Raw genomic sequence first — 21,329 nt, forward strand, 5'->3', positions numbered from 1 at the left:
GCGATGCCTTTTCCTCTCGATTCGGCCTCCAAATGCCTCGAATCTAACCAAAATCAGAACCATAACATCAATATATGCTAAGGGAATAAAGCCTACGCGAAAATAGTCAAATTACATCACAAATCCCGAAATTGGTCAAAACCCGACCCCCGAGCCCACATCTCGAAATTTAATAAAAATTACATCAATAGAATCTTTATCCTCCCAGGAGTCCATACATACTAAGAACATCAAAATTTGACCACAAACGGCCCCTCAAATCCTCAAATCAAAGTCTCCATTTTCAAGCCCTAACTCCCCAATTTTTGGCTTCAAATCCTCCCAAATTTCATGTTTAAATAAGTAAGAATCAACATAGGATCGAGTTTTAGGTTCAATAATCTTACCTCAAAGAAGTTCTTTTGAATTTCCCCTTCAATCTCCCCAAGAAGCTCCAAAACCGACTCAAAAATGGTGAACTATGGCCAAAAATTGCAAAAATGGCCTTTTAAACATTCTGCCCAGCGATTTAAATTCCTTCACTGCAAACGCATAAATAGCCTTGCGATCGCAAAGCACAAACTTTTCTGACTCAAAATTAACTCTACGCGAATGCTTCGCTTCCCATGCGAACACAAAGCACTGGCTTCACAAACCTACTTGATCGCGGCCTCTCCCACGCGATCGCATAGAACAACCTGCCTACTCCTAACAAGCTCCTTCCTACTACACGAACGCGACATTGACCACACGTTCGCGAACAACAATTTCACAACCTACTGCGATCGCGCCCTGACCTCTGGGATCGCATAGAATAATTTTTCACCCCTGCCTAATTGAGACTATGCGATCGCGGACCCTTCTACGCGATAGCAATGAACAAATGTCTGCAACAGGCCTGGAGAAAAATTTGCAACTTTTCAATCATGAATTTGATCCGTTTAACCACCCGAAACTCACCCGAGGCCCTCGAGACCTCAACCAAACATGCCAACATATTCCATAACATCATTACAACTTGTTCCAACCCTCAGAACACTCAAAACAACATAAAAACATCAAATTATCATCGGATTCAAGCCTAAGAATTCCAAAAACTTCCAAATTCCGCTTTCGATCAAAAAGTCTATCAAACCTCGTCCGAATGACCTGAAAGTTTGCACACACATCACAAATGACACCATGGACCTACCCTAACTTTTAGAATTCTATTCGGACCCCTATATCAAAATCTCCCCTATCCATCGAAAAATGCGAAAATTTCAATTTTGCTAATTCAAGCCTAAATCTACTATGGACCTCCAAAACACATTCCGATCACGCTCCAAAGTCCCAAATCTGCCTCTCGAAGCTATCTAGATCATAAAAACCAAATTCTGATATCGTTTACTCACAATTCAACTTCCAATTGACTTTTCCAAATAAAAGGCCAACTTAAGAGGCTAAGTGTCTCATTTCTCTACAAAATCACTCCGAACCCAAACTAACCAACACAATGCGATGAAATATAGCTGGACAACATATAAAGAAGCAGAAATGGGGGAAACAGAGCGGTAACTCATGAAACGACCGGTCGGGTCGTTACAGTAAGTCTCTTTTATAACCTTGTAAGAGGGAATTAACCTCATAGGTGAATTGATTTAATACGTGCTTCTATTTGTGGGGGGGGGGCTACGTATGCATAAGGTGATAAGATTCTGTACGAAGTTACTAATTGTACTTATGTTCAGATAATCTAGGACCCAAATCATGTTATACTTGCGATGTTTGCACCCTACTTGTTATTTTAAATTTTTTAAAACATGTTGAAACTTGATAAAGGAACTGTAAAAGGTTAAACTTCATTTACTTGAGTTTGGGACGGGTCACTTGACCATTAATGAGAATTTATATTCCTTGAATATTAACTCTTAATAAATCTTGAATTGGTTGTTTTAATGTATTTTCTCTTCTTGTGGAGTGGGCTGAACGCCTCGGTAGCAGATAGATGCATCTATCATTCGTGCCGTTCGACCCTCGGCAGTGCACACTTTAAATATTTTATGTTGAATCGGGCCGTACGACCTCGACATGAGGTGCACATGATAAATCTTTGGAACTAATAATAATTGATATTGCTTCATTAGTTTGAAATATAAATTGTTAAATGATGGAAATAAATTTGGAAATTCTTATTGGTAAAAGAATTGTTTATTTATCTTCCTATTCTTGAGTTTTCATCTGTTTCTACATAACCCATGCTTAATTATATTATCGTTATTTTACAGTTAGCCTATAGTAAGTGTCGGAGTCAGCCCCTTGTCACTACTTCTTCGAGGTTAGACTAGATACTTATTAGGTACACGTTGATTTTCATACTCATACTACACTTGCTGCATATTTTGTGCAGATACATATATGTCTAGTAGACTTGTGGGCGCAAAGGCGAGGTTATTGTAGGGACTTAGGTGAGTTGCATCCAATGTTACGAGCCTGCAGCACATAGAGTCTCCATTAGAGTTATTTACGCCCTCTTGTGTAATTATATTACAAACAGATGTTATATTTCACTATATTTCCTAGTTGACGCCCATACACTTATGTCACCGGGTTTTGGGGGTGATTATGGGTTGTTCAGTATTGTAGTTGGGAAAAATATTATCATTACTCTGTAAATTCTACCTTTTACTATTTAATTGAAGGAAATTTTGATTTCAAGAATACTAAAGTGAGTAATTAAGTTAATCATTTATTGCTGGATTGCCTGATAGTAGTGTTAGGCGCCATCACGACCTTTAATAGATTTTGGGTCATGACAACATGATATCAGATTACTAGGTTCACTTAGGTCTCACGAGTCATGAACAAGTCTAGTAGAGTCTTGCGGATCGGTACAAAGACATCTATACTTAGCTTTGAGAGGCTATGGGGCTATTAGGATCACTTCCCTTCTTGATTCCTCTTCGTGCGATTTGATTCCTTTGAGGCTTATGTCTTTATTTCTTTCCTATTCAATCTTATGCGACATGAAGCACTTGTTGTCCCTATAGCATTGTAGTTTGGTCTGCTGCTGAGAAAGGTTCCATGCTGTGGTGTTTATTCCTGAACAAATGAAAAACACGCATACCAAGATATTGGAATGCAGAATATACTAAGATGAAATATAAATGATGCAAGAATGATGATGCCTAGCTACCGGCAAGCCATTATTTGGGATCGGGATGAAGGGATACTTGATTTTAACTCGATTTGTTAGCCGGGCTATGTACTGTTCCACAACTGTCGTATCATTTGAAAATCATCTCCGCTTGTTGGGAGAGCTTTATTGGTAAGTGCGTCTCCGCTTGTTAGGAGAGCTTTGTACTAAGAAGTGTCTCCGCTTGTTAGGAGAGCTTTGTACTAAGAAGTGTCTCCGCTAGTTGGGAGAGCTTGATTTGAAGAGTGCGTCTTCGCTTGTTGGGAGATCTTTGCACTGAAGAATGTAAAGTATACTCTGCTTGAGAGTGATTAACTAAAACTATAATCATGCCTGAAAATGCATGAGCAAAACGTCGAAACATTCAAAGCAAATAGCAAATGAAATAAAAGCATGCCTAAGAGATACTCTTGACTGCGAAGCTAAGTTGCGTCCATCGATTGGCAAACCGTTAGTGACGGGGAGTGCGACTATCTATTCTGGCATCTATTACGTTGGAGCGGCGGTGCAGATTTCTTTGTTGGTGAAGTTTGCAATTTGCTATATACAAGGCTCCGATAGGCGAAGCCGATGTTCGATTTGTATAGGTTTCTTGGTCACAACTTTGTAAGATGCAGCCTCTACCTATTTTGTGAAGTAATCAATGGCCACTAGAATAAACCTGTGTCCGTTTGATGCAGTGGGCTCAATCGGACCAATGACATCCATTCCCCAGGCGGCGAACGACCAAGGTGATCTTGTTGCATTGAGCTCATTCGGTGGCACTTTTATCATATCGGCATGTACTTGGCAGTGGAAGCATTTGCAGACATACTAGATACAATCTGTCTCCATGGTCATCCAAAAGTAACCGGCCCTAAGTATCTTCATAGCCAAGACAAAACCATTTATGTACGGGCCACAGGTCCCAACATGTATATCCTCAAGTAGCTTAGAAACTTCTTTTGTGTTGACACATCTTAGCAATCCCAAATCAGGAGTTCTTCTGTACAAGTTTCCTCCGCTGTGGAAGAAGTGATTGGACAATCTCCGGAGTGTACATTTCTGAGTGTGGTTTGCATGCTCCGGATATTCTCCCTTTGATAAATACTCTTTGATGTCATGGAACCAAGGTTTTCTATTTGTTTCTTCTTCAACATGAGCACAATATGCCAGCTGATTATGGATTCTTACTGGGATGAGATCAATGAAATTCTTATCTGGATATTGTATCATAGATGATAGGGTGGCCAATGCATCGGCAAACTCATTCTGAATTCTAGGCACTTGTCAGAATTCTACCTTCGTGAACCTCTTTCTAAATTCTTGCATATGGTACAGATATGGCAATATCTTGGAAATCTTGGTGGCCCACTCTTCTTGTACCTGGTGTACAAGCAAATTTGAATCACCGATTACCAACAACTCCTGAATATTCATGTCGACAACCATGTTGAGTCCTAGTATGCAGGCTTCATACTCTACCATGTTGTTGGTGCAAGGAAATCTGAGTTAGCAGATACAGGATAATGTTGACCTATTTCTGATACCAAAACTGCTCTAATGCCTACTCCTTTGAAATTTGCAGCTCCGTCAAAGAACATCCTCCAACTGTCGTAGGCTTCGATAATGTCTTCTCCTACGAATGACACTTCTTCATCAGGAACGTACGTTTTCAAGGGTTCGTATTCTTCTCCCACCGGATTTTCAGCAAGATGATCTGCCAATGCTTGTCCTTTGACTGTCTTTTAAGTTACATAGACGATGTCGAACTCACTCAATAGTATCTGCCACTTAGCTAAATTCCCAGTCGGCATGGGTTTCTGGAATATGTACTTCAGAGGGTCCATCCTGGATATGAGCTTTGTAGTATAGGCATAAAAGTAATGCCTCAATTTCTGAGCTGTCCAGGTCAACGCACAGCAAGTGCGTTCCAGCAGAGAGTACCGTTCTTCATAAGGTGTGAACTTCTTACTCAAGTAATATATGACTTTCTCCTTCTTCCTTATCTCGGCATGTTGCCCTAGAGCACATCCGAAGGCTCTATCTAAAATAGATAGATAGAGTAACAAAGGCCGTCCTGGTTCTGGCAGGACCAGAACTGGTGGTGTGGACAGGTACTCCTTGATCTTGTCAAAAGCTTTCTGACAATCCTCAGTACAACTTGTCTCAACATCTTTCCTCAGCATCTTGAAGATAGGTTCACATATGACTGTGGATTGTGCTATGAAGCGACTGATATAATTGAGACATCCTAGGAAGCTCATCACGTCCTTTTTGCTCCTAAGTGGTGGTAACTCTTGAATAGCTTTGACTTTAGACAGATCTTGCTTGATCCCTAGACAACTGACAATGAATCCCAGTAGCTTTCCTACAAGAACCCCGAATGCACACTTTGTGGGGTTCTGTTTTAAGTTGTCCCTCCTTAGCCTGTCAAAGAACTTTATCAAGTCTATGTGATATGAGACTCTCTTATATTTGATAATTAAGTCGTCCACATACACCTCTATTTCAGTGTGTATCATATCGTGAAAGATGGTTCTCATGACTCTCATGTAAGTAGCCCCAGCATTCTTCAGACCGAATGACATCATTTTGTAACAGTATACCCCCCCCACCAAAGTGTAATAAAAGCTATTTTCTCCGTATCTTCTTCATCCATCTAGATTTGGTGATAACCCGCGAAACAATCTACAAAGGATTGGAGTTCATGCTAAGCAAAATTATCAATCAGGATGTGTATGTTTGGAAATGGAAAGTCGTCCTTGAGACTTGCTCTGTTTAAATCCCGATAGTCAAAACATACCCTAACTTTCCCATCCTTCTTCAGAACTGGCACAATGTTAGCTAACCAGGTTGGGTACTCAACCACCCTGTGAACTTTGACTTTGAGCTGCTTGGTAACTTTCTCCTTGATTTTCAAGCTCATGTCTGGTTTAAACTTTCTGAGTTTCTATTTCACTAGCAAGCATATGGGATTAGTAGGCAACTTGTGAGCCACTATGGACGTACTCAAACCGGCCATGTTATCATATGACCATATAAAAATGTTCTCATACTCTTTTAGGAAACGAATGTACTCTTCCTTCTCTGTTGGTGACAAATGAATGCTGATGCGAGTCTCTTTGATAGTCTCGGCGTCCCCCAAATTTAATGCTTCGGTTTCATCCAGATTGGACTTAGGCTTATTCTCAAAGTTTTCAACTTCCTTGATAACTTTTTCGGGTATTTCATCTTCTGAATCACTATTCTCATGCTGCGGTGCCTCGTTACATGTCATAGTCACCGGTTCATCAGGAAAAGTAATAATATCGCTATAGAAAAGAAAAGTGTAGAAGATAGTAATGAATAATAAAGAGCAGAAGCATTTGATTAAGAACTTAAAAAAAATCTAGACAAGTACGACTCAATGAATCGAGCAATTATTTTGAAACAAGTAAATCTTAAAACAAAGTTACTAAAAATCTTAAATGCCTAGAATGACTATAAAATAGAATATGCCAAGCTACCCAGGGACTCGGATGCCCCGGGATGGTGTGGCGGTCTAGTTCCTAAGAACAACTCCCTTCTTTACAATCTGAATAGTGAGGCCTTCTTCCTCCTCCTTCTCAATTATGGCACTGTTGTCCATGTCTTCATCCTCCAAGAATAGATTCTTTAACCCAGCTAATGCTTCCTCTTCTATGGTTCCCCATATTGTATCAGCTTGGTGAAAAGCTTGATATAGATGTGGCACTGGTTGCTCGAGAGGGTAATACAGTCAGTGCAATGGAGGCGGCCAATCATTGTATTCTTGCCATGTGTACTGATATCCAAGCCCAAAGGTAGTACCATGACCCTTCCGCCATTTTGGTTTAGTAATACCTTGGAGATTCTTCCCCAGCCCTTTGCTAGGCTCATACCCAGACCATGCCAATATGCTTTCTATTTTACTGCTCCACCATTTATCTTTCTAAACAGCATTGGCACGTTCAATGTGATGATAGGTTTCCCCTCCTAGCCTTCTTATATGTCCAATGACCGGGATAGTTTTACTGGTGTAAATGGGGTAACTCCCATCTCCATGAATGTCACCTCCTGACGATTCCATTCAAATTTCACAACTTGATGTAGTGTGGATGCCACAGCCCCATCGGCATGGATCCATGGTCGGCCTAACAAAAGATTGTATGAGGCTAGTATGTCAAGCACCTGAAACTCGACATTGAACCAAGTTGGCCCCATCTGCAAGCACAGGTTAATTTCCCCAACCGTGGCTCTTTGAGACCCGTCGAAAACTTTCACATTCATGCTTCTTACCCGTATTTCATGAAAACCTTTGTCCAACCTTTTCAGAGTGTCTAACAGACAAATATTGAGGCTTGAACCTCTGTCAACGAATACCCTAGTAATGAATTTGTCTTCAAATTGTACTATAATATGCAATGCTCGGTTGTGATTCAACCCTTCAGGTGGTAGCTCATCTTCGTGGAAGATGATCTTATGACTTTTCTGTACTTTCCCTACCATATTGGCCATCTCTCCACTGGTGATGTTATTGGGTACATAAGCTTCACTCAACACTTTCATTAAAGCGTTCTTATGCGCCTCTGAATTTTGCAACAGTGTCAGGATGGATATCTGAGCTGGAATTTTGTTTAGATGGCCAACTACAGAATACTCCTTTGCTTGTACTTTCCACCACAGGTCATCTGGCCATGTTTCAATGATAGACTGCCTGGCAGTGGCATCCTTACTTGGTCTTCCCAAATGTTCAGGTGTATGGACTCTTCCAGTCCTAGTCATTCCTTGTGCAGCATAGAATTCCTCTATTTTTTCCTTTCTCTTTCTCCGAGCATCGTCAACGTAATCCCAAGGTATTTCTTTTGAGTTGAAAGGAGGTGTGGTTGATATTGTCACTATGAAATGTGTGACCACTTCTACTTCAAATGGAGTGGGGGTGGCCGCAGGTGGAGCCACCTCTACCTCAAATGGAACCGGTGCAGCTACCTCGACCTCGATTGGTGACTAAGTCTGTACCACTATAGGAGTAAGTGTGACTACAACTTTAAAGTTATTGCCTTCTCGAATAAGCCCGATCGACCCCTCAAGGTCCCATTCTTCGTTCATCTCTATCACATGTACCCCACCACTTCTATGATCAGGGAGGGGGTTGTTGCGGACATTGGGTGCGGCTTCCATTGCCTGTATGACCTTGTTGTCAATTAGCGTCTGGATCTTATCCTTCAATGTTCGGCACTCATCAGTGGTGTGCCCCTTCATACAGGAGTGGTACACACAATTTTCTTTGGATTGACCCATTGGGATGGATTCTCTAATGCCATAACAGTAATGGGGGTGATATAACCAGTAGCTTTCAACCTTTTGTACAGTTGGTCGATGGATTCAGCAATGGCGGTGTATTGTTCGGGTGGATTGCCTTCGAAATTGGGTCTTGGTCTTGGAAAGTTTTGGCAAGGTGGAGGTAATTGGAAACAGGATGGTTTGGAGTTATAGGTGTGATGGACAATGGCTGGTTGGGAATATTTGGGAGATGAAGGCTGATATGTAGGCGGTGATACTTGGTATGTGGGTGGAAGTGTTTGATATGTGGGTGGAGGTTTTTGATATGTAGGTGGAGGTGTTTGATAGGTAAGTGGAGATTTTAGGCCCTACGCCACCATTACTGCCCCAACAACTCTCTTCTTTGATATGCCGCCTGATTGTAATGCGTTGTTTGTGGCCTGTAATGCCTCAAAATTTGTTACCATCCCGCTTTTTATGCCTTCCTCAATTCTTTCTCCAAACTTGATGATATTGGAACTTATGGTTTTCAATAACTATCAATCTTTCATAGTACTACGGATTTGTGCTCTGACGAAGAATTTGTTCAACTGTTCCTCGTCCAAAGATGGCATGACCTTGGCCGCTTCCGACCTCCAATGAGTAGCATACTCGCGGAAGGTTTTAGTGGGTTTCTTCTTAATATTCTGGATGTAGAAAACAACTGATGCATTTTCTGTGTTGAACCTAAATCAGTCCATGAAATCAGACGCCATACTCACCCAATTGGACCACTTCTTGGGATCCTGGCTGATATACCAGGACAGAGCATCTCTAGTAAGACTCCTTATAAAGAGTTTCATCCGGATCTTTCCATCGTTTTCGACCCCGACAAGCTTGTCACAATAGGTCCTCAAATGAACCTTGGGATCACCTGTACCATCAAACATCTTAAACTTGGGAGGTTTGTAACCCTCTAGCAGTTCTACATCTGGCTGTATGCATAGGTCTTCATAGTTCAACCCTTCTATTCCTTTGCCGCCTTCGACACCCTAAACTTGACTCGTCAACTTCTTGAGTTCTTCGGCAATGTTTTTAATGAGCAGGTCCTTCTAGAAGGATTCCGGTGTATAGGAGATTGGTTGGATAGAGTGAGGTACGGTTTCTACGTATATAGGATTGCTTTGATGGGTGCTAGGGACTTGGGCATAATGATGGTCATTGGTTTAGTTTTGAGGATCGGGAATGGGTTGTGGCGTGTTTTGGGAGTGCGGTAAGTGGTGGTTGGTGGGTACTGAATTGGTTGATGGTGATGTTGTGACAGAGTTGGTATTGGTAAGAGGTTGAGATTTTGGGGTGGGGTTGTGTATTGATTCGGTGCAGGAGGGTTTTGCAGATGTTGGTTTGGTGTGTTTTGGGGAGCTGCTGGGTTCTTTTTGTTTTGTTGGTTGATGTCGGGGACATTCAGGGTGAGTGACAAGTTTTCCAAGTTGCGGACATAGTCAAGATCTCCCTATAGCTCCAATATCTTTTGTTCTAACCTCAAGACTAGATCATTTGGTGTCTGAGTACTCCGACCATCTAAAGCTTCTGCGTTCTCAGCATTATCCTATCGAATACCACTTAAATTGTCCATATTTACTTTTCCTTTGCCTTTTGTGTTTCTTGGAGGAGAAGGAGGTAGAGGACCACTAGATCTGGTGTGATATGCTAATGATGCCAGTATGAGTGAACCAACCTTAGGGAATGGGAATAAGAAATAAAGAAAAAATGAAAAGGTAAACAAGTCAGTAAGGATTCTGAAATGTTTGTAATATTTAAACACATATTGCCGGAATGTAAATTCGTGTCCTAATTTGGGAGCCTCATTGTGCCCGAGGTAGGCCTAGCGACAAATAAATTTGGAGAACTTTAGATGCCGGTAAAAGCTTTATTTCATAATGTGAAAACAGACGAATCCCAAAATGACATTAAGACAATAGAAAAGTAAGTTACTATTGGAGCTTGGCCTTATTACATTTAGGAAAGCAAATAAATCTAGCCTACTTGGTCCCAGAAAGACCTTCCCCAGATTCGATCTTCTTGACTTCATCGTACAGGTTCCCCAGCTCGCATAGACCCAGCAACAGGTAGGCTCTGGCCAGATGTCCTCCTTCCCTTCCTTCAACATTCTAGCAATCCTCAATCCTCTTTATGACTTTTCCCTCTAGCTCCACTAATCCTCACTCCGGATATTCCAACTTTCTATTGGAAGTGACAACTATGTTTTTCCATTCGTCGATCAACCTCATATTTCTTTTGTGTATTTCTCGATGCTCATTCTTAGAGTCGTGGACCCTCTTGCGCAGCCTATTGTATTTGACTAGAGCCTCAGCTTCTTCGTCTATGATCCTATTCCTTCGACCAGCTCCTGCCATCACCATCCCCATCAGATTGTCCTCTAACCATGCTGGGTAGAGAGGTCCACACCTCGCATGATACTTGTCTAGATGAATGGTGTTATTTTCCACAATGATCTTGTAGTGCCATATATGCTGAGCTTGGCACTTGTAAGGGACATCATCATCCTGAAAGTCTGCTCTGAAATGGCTCATTTTGGCGATCCTAGGTACAACCTATTTCCTACCTGCTTGCCTCAAGACTCCGATAGGGGAATAAGTGTATATCCCTTTCAACCCAATCAATACCAAGTGTGGAGCGTCTCTGGATATGATGATGAATTCATCTGTGGGGAACCATTCAAACATCCATTGCACCTGTTCCTCGGTCAGATTGTCGAAGAACTCTACCCACTCTTTGGCACTTTCCAGCTGAGCAAACTTGTATGGAAAGTAAGTCATCCGCTTGGGGTGATGGAAGGCAATAAGGTCGTTCCAGCCCTTCGCGGAAATTCTTGGCGATAGTGACCCTTCTGAAGATGTTCTAATAACCACAACTACAACAACAAATTACAACCCTCGAAATGTTTGATCCCCCTTTGACAGCGTTCCAGAGCCCTTTAGATGTCGGTTATGATCATGGGGACTATAGTGTATGTTTGTTCATTGACCCCTTCCATCAGAGTCTTGGTGACTATGGCCAACCTAGTGTGGATTCTTTCCCTTTTTATTGGGAATACTATCAAGCCCAAGAAGCATATGATGAACAAGAACACTCTACGGTAGATGTGTCCTAGAGAAGTGATAGAGAGCTCGTCATGGAAGGTACATAAAGACTTGCTATGGCCATATCTCTCATACATGTATTCAAAAGGTATGTAGGACTTCTCCAGGCATCCCAAGTCAGCATTTTTCTTTAGCCCCATCATTTTTAGGAACCCTTTACCAGTACGATTCTCCGGTACCAACAACCCAGGGCTATCCCAGATCAATCCCGCAAGTCCCCCGATTTCCTCTAGGAGTGAAGTCATTTCTATGTCGCCGAAATGGAACACAGCCCTTTCATTGTCCCAGAATAAAGTGGCAGCCTCAATCAACCTATTGTTTGGCTTAATGTCTAGTAGAGACGGCAAATTGCCCAAGTACTTTCTTACATGTTTCTTGTCACTTTTGGAAATGTCCTCCCACCAATCTAGCAGCAATGGTGGAATGTTGCTAACCATATTGAATCTGGGGACCTCGTGCCTCATTTTCCGCAAAACAAAAGGTTAGGCCCTTCTCCCCCACTAGACTCGACTATTTATACGTTCATGATTAGCATATTGGCAGTTAGTTCTCCAAATTAATGAATAGAATGTGGTTGTGTCCGTTGGGATTATGGAAACCCTAGTGGACTTTTGGATAAGGCTCGTCTTAAAGGATCATTATGTGGATAACATATTAATTTGACTAGGTTTGACCATGATGGATGCACAATTTCAATCAGAGTAAGGTTACTATGGGGGTCTAGACTGGTACCCTCAAGGGGACAACTTGAGGGGAAAAGGCACGGAACCGTCGACTGCGCTACTGATCGACTAGTTTTATCGCAAATAAGTCTTTCCGAATTTAAGGGTAATAAATTGTAAGAGCGCAACCACTCATCAAGTGTTGCTATAGTATTTAATAACTTGTTTTGATAGGGAAGTCTGGGTTTTGACATTCACGGGGGGAATAACTCATTTCCTTTTGGGAATTGGGTATTTGAAGAGTCGCCACCTAACGGATTATGGTGTGTTAGGGCACCTAGAGCATTTAACTCTCAGACTAGTTTGCATTACCAGAGATCTTGGGTAAGGGCTCAAAATAACCTTGAAGGGAAGGTGTTAGGCACCCCTCGCGGTCCATAATGGTGGGTTCCGGCCGAACTTAAGCTATGTGAATTAGTCCTTCTAACAAATTAATAGTTTTAACACATACTTGCAAATAAAGCATGTTTTGACATTTTAAAGCACATGTATGACTCAAGCAAGGAAAAAGACTTGAACAAGTTGCACATATATTGAGGAAAGTAAAATTTAAACAACAGGAATTGGGAAAGAGGGGTCCTAGGTTGGTCAGCCTATAGGATCACCCCACACAATGCCTGGTAATCACTCGTCAATGAGGGGCTACATGTGACATTAGCGCGTAGTCATCATATCCTTACTACCCAATTCCCTCCCCTTGGTCTTAGCCTAAAGTGTTCTAGTAACCTTGAAAATATCCTATGCGTGCACTACCCGTCCCTTCCTCGTGGCCCTGGAGCTATTTAGGACCTCTAGTTTTAGGTAGTTCTAGACTATCCTAAGGTTTAAAGGAGAAAAATCTAGGCTTCAATCAAAAATACTTAGGACTACACTAAAAGAAGGAATAATTAAAGGCTCACATTTACCTCCACAAACAGGACAAATAAGTGCACGTCTCAAAAAACAGTTTCAAATATTTAAGAGAAAAACCCTAGAACATAATATCTAGGTGAGCAGAGATTATACATCATTGAATTATGACAAAAGTGTCAAAGACCTATTCAGCTTGCCTACTGATTTTAGACATGTTGAATGTGAGCAGTCTCAAATAACAAAGCGCAGTTTTATAGTTGCAGGATTTTTAATCGCCCTATAGGCTTGCCTAAGCGCATAATAGTGACGTCCTAAGAGCATGATATCTATATTGATTAGGAATGCAGTAAATTAGTGAACAGTTTTTAAATGGACAACTTGAGATCCTATATTGAGGCAGCGTTTGAAAATCTTTCAAAAAGTGGACAAATTAATTAATTAAACCACTTCAGAATATATAAACATGAATTGAACTGAGTTTTCTAACTATACTATTTTAAGTCTTATAGGCATGATTTCTAGTTAAGCAAGATAAAACAAACAACATTCATTTAACCAAAGTGAAACTCCTATAGGCATGACTTCTATAGAGCTGATTTTTAACCTTATAGACATGATCTCTATTATTAAAGCCATTTTTAGATCCTATAGGCATGGTTTCTAATTATGTGAAAGTAAAGCAAACATAACAAACACATTTGAATCAGCATGGACCCTATAGGCATGGTATCTACCTAGTTTACCCAATATATATAACTACCCTCCTTTTTTCACTAATCACCCCATTGTTTGTTTATAATAACTATTACAGACCAATGAATCAAATGACAATTTACATAAATAGAAAATTAATCTATAGGGAGCCTGCAGTAGGCTTAAATGACTTCCAAGCCTCCAATAGCCTCAAATCCCCAAAGTTCCATAGCCAAATTCATGTCTAGGTGTGTCAGAATTCCCTAAGGACCTCAAGGATCACGGACAATGCTCACACCTAGACCTTTTCTCAAATAATAACTGATTTAGGTGAAGTGTGGAAAGGCCGGCTCTGACATGCCAGAGTTCAGAGAGATCTCAAGGATCTCAAGGCAGTACACATATCAGAGGGGTAAAACCTAGTATTCTAAGATTAAACTGAGAGTGCTTGACATAGTTTTGAAAATAGTATAGAGATGACTTTAGGAGTGAAAAGGTTTTCTGAAACAGGAGATAGTTTGGTGGTAAAAGACAGTTTGAGAAGAGTACAAAAACTATTTTGAAGACAACAGACAATCAATTGGTCATAAAACATCTAGATTCAGATACACTCAATAAACAGATCTCACATGGGGATAAAGGGATTGGGGCATAGAAGAGTCACATTAGGGGTACATAGATAGGGTATAGAGGAAACATATAGTCAACAAACTGTATAAAACACTTAGGGTTTTAGAGACTTAGCAGGCTAGTCATGGACAGTGAATAGTTAAGACATAGATCACAGTTGTAATACAGAAAGCCTGACATGTCTTGAATAGTATTAAACATACAGGCAGGGTCAATCACATACATCAAATAGCCAACATGATCACATAATTGAGGGATTGAACAGATATTCACAAACATACTGGTCAAGTATCAAATAACTAGGTGAAGTGTAGATATGCTAATAATACATTGAACAGGATAGAGTTTACACATGCTAGGCAAAGAAGAAAGCAGGAATACAAGTTGAATTCATAGTTGATGAACTAGTGCAGGAATTAAACATATAGGGTTTAAATTTCAAATTTTAACTAGAGACATACCAGTTGAAGAAAAGAGTGCAGAATATAAAGCAGATGTAGTTCCAATATCTAGCTTTGCTTTCAGCCGGCTAGACCAATAAATATCATAAGTAGCAGAGGAGAAAAAGAGAGCATTAGAGTGTAAGTGTGTTTTTGAACTAATATTCGTTATTAGAAGTGAGAATAGGAGGGATTTTATATAGTAATCAAAAGCTTAGCAAAATAAGGTAAGGGATCAATTAAGTATCAATTAGAGAAATTCACGGAATCAATCACATGTAAAATCAGTAAGTCTTCCCTTTAATCAAGGGATAATCAATGGTAAAAGCAAGACAGATAATTAAGGAAGGAAATTGAGTACAGAGTAGGTAATTAGGGGTGAATGCACAGGGGTTTCAATTAAGGAAACACTCAGTAAGAATCAATAAAATAACAAATAAGGCAAGGAAAAATTAATTAAGGCAAGCAATTCAATTAAACCGAGTAGAGAGGCAAGAATCAAAAGTTTTGTTAAGGAAAGGTGTTCAAATCAAACCAGGAAATAAGGACTTCAGAATAATCAAGGATCCAATCAAAGAGAAAATCACGTAAAGAGTCAGCAAGTTTAGCAGATAAAATAAGGGAAGAAATGAATAGTCGGGATTCGACACATAATTTTAACGAAACAAATCGTTAAATCAAGAAGACGACATTGATTCAAGTAGAAAGATATAGATCTTAACATGAATAGTCAGGATGAACACAAACATATAGAATCAGTGAAAGGTTGAACTAAGAAATTCAGTAGAGGCATATTAGGAAAAGAAAACCATGAGACATTCAAATGACTAAAGAGAAATCACAAGAACCAAGTCAAGAACATAGTAAGTACACCAGTACTCAGAAACCAAACAAAGAATGTCAAAAATTAGGGCTTTTAGTACAAGCAAGTTAAGATTGTGGAAAACTTACAAAATTAGTTAAAACACATAAGAAGCAGAAGATCAAACACTCAAGAATCATCAAACATTTTGGAAAAGAAATTTCCAGAAACCCTAGTTTAGAGAAAAAAAATGAAAAATCATTCAAAAATAACACGATTCTTGTAAAAAACCAAAAGATTCTTGTAAAACTTATATGAAATAGGTCCAAACCATTTTAGATCTCTACAGATCTAAGAAGTTTAGAAGAAAAAAATTAGGGTTTCGAGAAGAATAATCACAGAAATGAAAAATCAAAACTAGAAACCCATAGATATCGGAATATCTCACTCAAAATCAAACCAGGACAGCTTGAAATAGGCGAGAAAGGGCCATAGATGCAAGCAAACTAAGCCTGATCCCTTGAGGACCCTGGAGATGCCAATACCAACGTGAGGGAGGCCAATAGAGGCCCGGGGAGTGGTGATAAGCCACTAAGATAGCCATAGATGAGTGACGATTAGGGTTAGGTTTGAGAGCATTTGAGAGAGGAGAGGGATTTCAGGGTGGCGGACGGTGAGGAAATGAGAGGGTTTGGGGGGTCGTTTGGTTTATTTTAGGTAAGGGCTGTTTGTGGCCGTTAATCTATATGATCAACGGCCGAGATTGAAAGGGTTTTGGGGCTGGACCAGGTATTAGGGTTTGGGCTGGGTAAATTTAAATTGAAATTGGGATGGTATTGGGTTGAATAGGGCTAAAATTAAAATGAAAATAGGCCAGATTTTAAATAGCTACTTTTAATAACTACATAATTTATAAAAATAATAAATGAGTTCTAAAAAATATTTTTCATGTACTAAAATGATTTTAAAAATTCAGTTAACATTTTTAAAAATATAAAAGACCATTTTATGCATCAATAATGTAATTATGCATTAGTATGGGCTATTATTGCAAAGATGTGCAATTTAGCCTAAAAATGTAAACATAATTACAAAAAAATACACTAAAAATATTTAAACACTAGGAATAAAAGAGGAATTTAGATGACTAAATCATCACAAAAGTAATTTAGAGGATAATTATTGGGTATTTTATAAATAAAAGAGAAGAAATAAATTGATTTGGAGCTTTTTTTAAAATAAATTATAGAAAAATTATAAAAATGTATGTGCATGGTTATAACTGCATATGTGCTATTTTGAAAGTATATATGTATTAAAATATATGAGAAAAAATTGGGTATCAACAACTGCCCCTCTTTACCTGGGAAGGATGAAAGAGCTTTCGGGTAAAGAAATGATGGCCAATTTTGACCGGTGGGGATGTTTTGAAAGATAGAGGCCAGACTCCGGTCTTTAAGCTCCCTACATATCCCTGGTTTTTACAGGAATCAGGCCATGTGCAGTTCTGGATTCATTGGCGGAATATACCGATGAAGTCATTGCAAGAACGGACACGAGATGCAAGAGCGGTTATGGTGAGCGGCTAAGTTTGAGATAGTTGAAGGAACTGGAGCGAGGTTGCTCCTGCTAGGATAGCGGTTGCTTGCTGGTCACCTGCAGATAAAGAGATGCTACAGACATGTATTTGTATGAAAATTTAAACATGATGCAGATTCCCTTTTGACCATGAAAGTTGTCTTTGGATGGTTAAGGATGACGTCCTCGGACCATGATGTCCTGGCCATGAATTGTTTAATGAGGGTTTCGCAGGCCATGTAATGGTGTTCTTTGGCCATGCAGATGGTGCCTCCGAACCATGACACCTTTGAATAATGATATGCAAATTTGAGGGATCCTCAGGCCATGACATGGTGTCTTCCGGCTACGAGGATGATGCCTTTTAGACTATGACACCTTTGGATAGATTGGCGATATTTCAGCCCATGAGATGTAATAATACGATGCTACCAAGACAAGGATTAGTCTTGTGAAATGCATGGCAGGTCTTAGCCCGATTGAAAAAAATGGATAGTACAAAAATAGAGCAATATTTATGCAAGGAGGGACATTTCTTAGTCTCGTGCAAATGTGGAGGCAGGGATTAGCCTCGTGCAAATACGGAGGCAGGGATTAGCCTCATGCAAATACGGAGGCAGGGATTAGCCTCATGCGAATAGGAAGGCAAGGATTAGCCTCATGCAAATGGGAAGGCAAGGATTAGCCTCATGCAAATATGGAGGCAGGGATTAGCCTCATGCAGGTATGGAGGCAGGGATTAGCCTCATGGAGGTGTGGAGGCAGGGATTAGCCTCATACGAATATGGAGGCAAGGATTAGTCTCATGTAAATGAGGAGGCAAGGATTGGCCTCATGTTGATATGGAGGCTTGGATTAGCCTCATGCAGATATGGAGGCAAGGATTAGCCTCATGCGAGTATGGAGGCAAGGATTAGCCTCATGCAGATATGGAGGCAGGGATTAGCCTCATGCAAATAAGGAGGTAAGGATTAACCTCATGCAAGTATGGAGGCAAGGATTAGCCTCATGCAAATATGGAGGCAGGGATTAGCCTCATGCAGATAGGGAAGCAGGGATTAGCCTCATGCAGATATGGAGGCAAAGATTAGCCTCATGCAAGTATGGAGGCAGGGATTAGCCTCATGCAGATAGGGAGACAGGGATTCGCCTCATGCAGATATGGAGGCAGGTATTAGTGTGATGACCCAAAAGGTCATCACTTCTTTTGAAAATAAATTCTATTTTCGAGGCTTTAAAAACCTCTTTCAGCATCACCTCGATTTTCGTGCGTAGTCCGGAAAGCCATTTTGTGAAAATCTATGAAAAATAATGAATTTTAACTATAAAATAAATTAAGTTGACTTCGATCAATATTTTGGGTAAACGGACTCAGACCCGTGATTTGATGGTTCTGAAGGGTCCGTAGGAAAATATGGGACTTGGGCGTATGCCCGGAATTGAATTTTGAGGTCCCAAGCCTGAGAAATGAATTTTTAATGCAAGTTATTTTCTGGAATATTTATGAGTTTTTGAAAATGAAATGTGTTTAAAACTTGATGGTATCGGGCCCGTATTATGGTTCCGGCGCCCGATACAGGTCTTATATGTGATTTAAGATAAGTCTGTGAAATTTGGTAAGCAACGGACTTGAAACGACGTGAATCAGATTGTTTTTGAGAAAATTAGAAAATTTGAAGTTCTTAAGAAATTTCATGATTTTGATGCTAAATTCATAGTTGTTAATGTTATTTTAGTGATTTGAATGAACGAGCGAGTCCTTATGATGCTTTTAGATTGGTGTGCATATTTGGTTTGGAGCCCCGAGGGCTCGGGTGAGTTTTGGATAGGCCAAGGGGTGGATTTTGGACTTGGAGAATTGCAGGTTTTCAGCTATTTCAGTGTAGGCCTGCAGGCTTCACTTTTGCGAAGCCTGGCTCGCAAATGCAAGGGCCATGTTGCAAATACGAAATGTAACCCAGGGTGGCCTACCTCGCAACTGCGAGGATTCTATCGCAAATGCGATCCCCCCTATTTTAGCCAGTCATCGCAAATGCGACAAGTTGTTCGCAATTCCCAACTCGCAAATGCGAATTTAGCAGAAGTCTGGGTTCGCAATTGCGACATCTGCAACCTGCAATTTTATAACTTAGCCGAAAATCTTTCATTTTCCACACTCTTTCAAAACCAAAACACTCTTGGGCGATTTTTCAAAGACAACTCTTCTTCCAAATCGATTGTAATTCAATTTTAACTCGTTTTCTTCAATCTTTAACATATTTTCACATTATTTCAACTCAAAATCAATGATTTTCATAGGGGAAATTGAGTGTTTTGGGTAGAACCTAGGTTTTCCAAAAATTTGGGATTTGGACCTCGAATTGAGGTCCGATTTCAAAACAAATTATATATTTGGTTACGAGTTCCTTATTGTTTTGCTGTAAATTCTAAATTGTTCTTCTGCTTTTCTCTTAATTCACTGTTGGTACTAATATTCCCGTACAACATGTACCACCTCCTATCTTTACTTGTTATTTTCCTATTTTATTTTTTGATGCATATTATATAACTGTACAAGTTTATTTGGTAGTCTGGTCTTAGCCTCGTCACTACTTCGCCGAGGTTAGGCCAGTCACTTACCAACACATGGGGTTGGTTGTGCTGATACTACACTTTGCACTATGTACAGATCCCAGAGCGACAACTTTTGGCTGTAGCATTGGGTAGCTACCTTCAGTCCAGCTAGAGATCCCGAGGTAGTCCTGCAGGCGTCTGCAGGCCCAACGTTCTCTTCTATCTTTATATGTATTCTGTTTTCATTTGCTTTTGAGATAGATTGTACTTTCTTTTCAGACATTTGTATGTAGTATTCGTAGACGGTTCGTGATATTGGGACATCGGATTCCGGGTAGAGATGTATGTTAGCATTGTCGTACTATTTATGGTTAATTTATCAAATTAAGTTTTCCGCTTGTATTTATTTATCGTTAATATTTCACTATTAATCACATGTTAGTTTAAATTTTTGAAAAGGGCTAGTAAATAATTTAGTGATCCAATAATACGCGGCTTGCCTAGCTTTCACAAATAGGCGCCATCACGACTCCCGAGGGTGGGAAATCTGGGTTGTGACAAGTTGGTATTAGAGCTCTAGGTTACATAGGTCTCACAATTCACGGACAAGCTTAGTAGAGTTTGAGGGATCGGTACAGAGACGTCTGTATTTATTCCTCAGAGGCTATAGAGTTAGGAAAAATTTCACATTTATTCTTTCCTGTCGTGCAGTTTGGTTTCTCAATGCTAATTGAATTTCTATTCTGTTCTTTCGTAGATGGCGAGAACATGTGCTTCCTCATCCACTGACCAGCAGCCCGAGCCCCTCGCAGCAGCTCCCATGAGGGGTAGAGGGTGAGGTCGTGCTAGAGGCCGAGGTAGGGGTAGAGCTCAGCCGGAGCAGCAGTACCAAAGGCGGAGCCTCAAATTGACTTTGATGATGAGGTTCCGTCCCCGGCAGTTCCAATGGGCTCAGCTCAGGTCCTAGAGGGGTTTAGTGGTACCCCTGTACTCCAGGATGCTCTTGTCCATCTAATGGGCCTTATGGAGAGTGTCACCCGGGCCGGCTTGCTTCCTGTAGAACTAGTGGTCTCTTAGGCTGGAGGAGGAGCCCAGACTCCTGCTACTCGCACTCCGGAGCAGGTAGCTCCCCAGTTCCAAACTCTAGCAGTTTAGCCAATTGGAGTAGTTCAGTCGGGTGTGGTAGCCCAAACCGGTGATGGAGCAGCTATGTCTGCCGATGCTTTGTAGAGGTTGGACAGGTTCACCAAGCTCTTCACTACTACTTTCAGCAGTGTTTCTTCAGAGGATCCCCAGGATTATCTAGATAGCTATCACGAGGTTCTCCGGAATATGGGATAATAGAGACTAATGGGGTTGATTTTGCTACTTTTCACTTGTCTGGATCCGCCAAGACTTGGTGGAGAGATTATTGCTTGGCTAGACCAGCCGGATCACCCGTTTTGACTTGAGAGTAGTTTACTCAGCTGTTTCTGGAGTAGTTTCTCCCCATCACTTAGA

The sequence above is a fragment of the Nicotiana sylvestris genome, chromosome 3 (assembly GCF_000393655.2).
Source record: "Nicotiana sylvestris chromosome 3, ASM39365v2, whole genome shotgun sequence".
In the NCBI taxonomy this organism is placed as follows: Eukaryota; Viridiplantae; Streptophyta; class Magnoliopsida; order Solanales; family Solanaceae; genus Nicotiana; species Nicotiana sylvestris.